Source organism: Triticum aestivum, chromosome 3D (assembly GCF_018294505.1).
Source record: "Triticum aestivum cultivar Chinese Spring chromosome 3D, IWGSC CS RefSeq v2.1, whole genome shotgun sequence".
Lineage (NCBI taxonomy): Eukaryota > Viridiplantae > Streptophyta > Magnoliopsida > Poales > Poaceae > Triticum > Triticum aestivum.
In genome coordinates, this window is record NC_057802.1 from 91344572 (window position 1) to 91349610 (window position 5039).

A 5039-nucleotide genomic window follows, 5' to 3' on the forward strand; every position below is an offset into this window, starting at 1 on the left:
GAGAGAGAGAGAGAGAGAGAGAGAGAGAGAGAGAGAGAGAGAGAGAGCAGGGAGGAAGAAGGGAGGGAAGGGGCGGCCGGATCCTGCGAGGCTGGGTTGGAGCCCCGGTGGTGGTGCTGCTGCTGTTGGCACATTTGATGCAGAGCAGCCACTGTAAGTTTCTCCCCCTTCTCTAATTAGTATTCAGATTCCTCTCCCTTGTCTAATCATTATTGAGATTCCATTGCTATTTGATGGAGAGCAGCCACCAAGAGTTCCTCTTTTGATGCACAACGGCCACCGAAACCATCTCTCTTTCTCTCTCTAATTGATTCTCAGCTACAAAATGACGTGTGTCTGTGTACTTGCTAATGTGATGGCTAATGCATGTGGATTGATTCATGAATTAGCAATATATTTCCCGTGAGATGTGCTAATATACAAATTTTATGTTTACAGTGCCCTCTACTTGTTTGTTGTTATGCCTATAAGAGATGATTTTTTTAATTTTAAATAGAAAAGCACAATACAGTTGCTCTTATACAGCTTATGAAAAGCAATTACAAGTAAGAGGAGTGGTGTGTTCTCCTTAAAACGAAATTGCAGGAGTTCACACGCATGGTGGCGCCATACATCGGGTGCATGGTGGCAGAGTTCACAAGCCAGGTCACTGATTGGCGTAATGGTTGTCCTGATGCAGAGGAGGACAAGGTTCAAGGTGCTGGGCCGGTGACAGGGGCAGCATGATGTTTCCGTCAGGTAACAACCTAGCCATCGACTCAAGATTTAACTGAACCAATTCCTTTAATTCAAGCTCCAAATTGTTGTTATTCGATTCGTTCATTTGTTACTGGCAACAACTAACTGTACATATAATTGTTGATTTATGTACAAACAATATCTTCACTTGTTCCAAATCTTCAATAAGGATCATCAAGCCCTATGTTCTTTATCTGAAGAATAGAAATTGTAATTGTGCCATCCATTACCTCTGAAAGTCAGGAATCGGAAAAAAGTCATTTGCATATCTCTGTCACCAAGGAAGGTTGGTTAGACAGAAAAAGGACCTCTGGTTATGTATGACATGATGCAAGGCACATATCTCTGAATGAAGCGGAACATGAATTGACATCATCTAATGCTAACTGCTGACCATTCTTCTCTGGAGTATCAGTTCAGTATCCCATATGCCCCCTATTCATCTGTCATCTCTACATGAAAATTTAATGCAGTTTTTAATCCTATGTTTAAGTGTAGCTAAATTTCTGTGGACCAATCATATTATCTTTCCGAGATAACAGATCAACCTTCATCATGTACTTCTGTTGTAACTTCTCTCATCTTTTGTGCTATTATCTAAAAGAGGTGTGGATCGGAATCAGTTTTTTTCCTGCACCCCCGATCCAACGAGGCTGCGCACACATGCACACTGAATTTATATATATAATGCTTCGAGATCTGAAACTAAAAGTCAGAGAGATAAATTCAAGAAAGCTTCAGCTTTAAACACGTATATCTGAAGAGTTCCGGGATTCCAATCGCCTGATTCTGGTAACATCAGATGTTTCAACGCGTGGAGTGAATTATCCAGATGTTACCCCGCCATTGGGAAGACCCTATGTCGCAGCCATCAGCCTTGTGTCTGGAGCCCCTTGCAGGTGTACAACCGGCACAAACTCTCCAGCGCGGGCAGCATAAGGAATTTGGTTTGGGCCCTCATCTGTAGGTCATGACGGCTGATGTTGTCCTCTTCTCCTATGACGTTGATATTAAATCCCTTCCTCCAAGGTAATCAGACAAATCACCTTCATATATACAACTTTGTTTCTCCCCATGTTTCACTCACCCCCTACAATATTTTGTGGAATCCGTGAGCTTTCTTCTGTATCCACTTGCATGTCAAACGTTGCGTGATACACCAGAGGATGTATTTATGGAGTAAATTGATGTTCAGGTATTGTAGCTTATTTTCACAATTTTGAAAATGGTGTGATTTAGTTGATATAGGCAATTGGTGTAGAAAATATAATGATTGTATGCTCAGTTTTTGTATCATGATGCTATCATCCCCATAGTTGTGTTCTGCGTCTTTTTTAGTTATGTTCTTTCAGTTTTCCTGTGTGGAAGGATCCAACAAAAAAAAGGAAGAGTTTGTTAGTGATCATGTTTCGGTGCTGCGTACAATAAGTTACCCGCTTTGAGTTTTAATTTGTCAGAAGTAGACTTGAACTTTTGCTCTGCATGATTACAACGGAGCACCAACATAGTTCTAGTAGGTATATGATTCTGGAGTCGTTCGGCTGGATACTTATACCATTTGCTCTATGTATGTTGGATTTAACAAATTATCAAGTATACTATGGTATAGTCTATGAGCATCTTGAATTTTGCTGTAAATCCAAAGTTTATTTTTGTACATCCTGTAGATTATCGGTCTCTAAATCATGTAGTCCGTTTCAGGTATATGAGTGGCAGCTGTAGTACTACGTGAAGATTATAAAAACAGGTTGAATGTTTTTGCTCTCTAATTCATTAGTAGTTGCGCTAATTATCATGTGATTCCATGGCAATAGTGCGCAATCTTATAAGCTGCCCTCAAGAACATGAAGGTTTATTCCCTTTGATTTCCTTTATCCTTATAAATACACGTTGCTTATTACAGTTCCAAAATATGCCAAAATTTTGAGCAGAAAGCAATATTTGCTACAGATTTATGCATTTAGCTAGGCCGCCGGTAAGACTTTGCACTGAGATAGTAATTCTGTTCCACCATCCATGTTATTGTATTCCTAGCCATTTTTCCTACAACTTTTATTGTATGCTTAAAATGTTATCTTCAATACAGGTAAAGTAAAATGCAGAAACCCTCTTTCCATGGCAAAAAAATTTGTAAGCTCATATGTTATAGTTTTTCTAGGCAAAAGCTAGCCAGCTGTAAAGAAATCAAGGCAAAAAAAACATCTTGGTAGACATAGCTTAAGAGAACACATCTGCCGACATAAAATGTGTCATGTGCTAAGATGTCCACCAATAATCCAGTACTTGCTGGATACCTGTTTTGTTTGCTCCTTCTGTTTAGATTTGAGTTGATGGGGGTGAGATGTGACCCCGCTGTTGGGCGTTGCAAATGCCACGGCTCCAATGTGTGCCCCAGCTTCGGTGATGCACGGGCGAGGCTACTCGATTTGGTGTAGTTGCCCTCCTTCCAAGAAATCGTGTTTTTTTGTTCAGATTTTAGATCTCTTACTTTCAGCTTAGTTCAAGGATAGAAAAGCTTGCTCCTTATGGATTCAACAAGACCATTAGCCAGTTTTTCAGAATTGGATGATATGGTGCACCTTCATTTTGCTGTCCAATTTCTTAGCTTATTTGCTTTAATTGTGCTACAGTTATATAGCAGGATAAGTATCCAATCTTGTGACACCTCTCCATTTGCACCATCGTCAAAAGTTGCACATGAGTTGATTCGGACTTTCAGAGTTCAGAGAACACCTGGCCGAGTCAATCGGCCTAAAGGTATATCAGATCGTAAGGAAAGGGTTCCCGGTTCAGATTTTTCACTACTTTGTGTTGTTGGATAGCCATGGTATGTGATAGTTTTATTTTACTGCAGAAGTTCAATTCTTGGGAGTTAGGATATGAGGTGTATACATCACTTTTCTTACGAATCTATTCTCTTTTAGTGCACTATCTATCTATCTAATCTGTCTATCCAAGTTTTCAAAGAAATTGATGGCGGCGGCTCAGCAGCGTCGTGGCGAATGGCGAAGCTTCTAAAATGGACGGAGAGTGGTGGTGATGCGTGGCTGGGAGAAGTACGTATTTGAGGAAATACGATTCATAAAGTTTCATATTAACAAAAATTGATAGTCTTTATAAAGTAATCTGAACATTTTGTAAGAAAAGATATGACATACATTTGTGCAAATTGATAATGTAAGCTCATCTCGAAACATTATTCTTTTTTTAAGATTGATTTACTTGGTGGTGCTAACTTCCATTTTTCTCGAAACAGGACATGTGTGCTATTTCTGAAAAAAGAAGCTTCTTTGTTGGCTGGCATCCCTGATGGTAGTTTTAGATATGTACCAAAACAACTGGCGTCTCATAATTCATTGGATGTAGACCAAAAGGATCAGTTACAAATTCTTGCCTATAAATGACTTTCAGTTTCTAGCTTTCATAAAATTTAGACATGTACTCTTTAACAGTATGTTCTGGTTTATGGTGGGCCTATGTGCTGGTTGAAATTATCATGTTGGATAATATTGTTTTTACTAGCAGTTTCAGTGCCTTGTTATTTTATTTCCACAAATATCATCAAGTTTTGCTATTGCTGAAATGCTATATAGCTTGACTGAAATCAAACCCTTTAGTTGTTGTTGTGGTGCTCTTATATTGTTATATTCCTTCACAGAAAGCAATCCTTGTTCCTGGCTAAGTTATAGAATAGCATATGTACATAGTTCACACTATTTGATTCTGTTAAAGACCCAAATATGATGAGGTGCTGCATCTCCTGACTCTGAGCAGAATCACCATAACAAACATACGGATCAATAAAATTCAGAAAATTGCAGTTTATTTGCTCTATTCAATAGGGGCTTCGGTTTCAATGAAAATTGTTAACTGGACTCCCATGATTGTTGTGGTGTATTATTATACAAAAAAGTAGTATTGTCGCCTTTTAATATTTTCATTCACATCCATGATCATATATGCTGCTTGGACTAAACAATTAATCAACTCCAACTGCAACTGGTAAGGGTCGTGATGGACACGGCGGACGCAACGGCGTTTGCTCCCCCACACCCCCACCCCTCATATGGGGAGCCCTCCATGATGGTGCACAAGAGGAAGGGATAGGCCCATGTCGACGGAGGAGGTAGACATGATGCGGGTGGCGGCGGCACAGAGCACTTTGACAATGGATTTTGAGAATGGGGAACGATAAGGAAGATGAGTTGGTGCCTCCCTCTGTCTACGTCAAGTGCTTTGTTTGGGCCAAGCCCAAATAGTAAAAAAAATCCCTAACAAAAATGTCCTAATTGTTTTGTTTC

General features: G+C 39.7%; 1 long non-coding RNA gene across 2 annotated transcripts; it reads left to right on the plus strand.

Moving 5' to 3' along the window:
* Positions 1 to 6: 6 nt before the first annotated feature.
* Positions 7 to 4247, plus strand: LOC123077634 (uncharacterized). Of its 2 annotated transcripts, XR_006436748.1 has the most exons (3): positions 7 to 153; positions 586 to 3794; positions 3995 to 4247. It is a non-coding gene; the product is annotated as an uncharacterized lncRNA (long non-coding RNA). The 2 variants fall into 2 exon arrangements; XR_006436747.1 differs by having other exon boundaries at positions 7 to 3794.
* Positions 4248 to 5039: the final 792 nt, after the last annotated feature.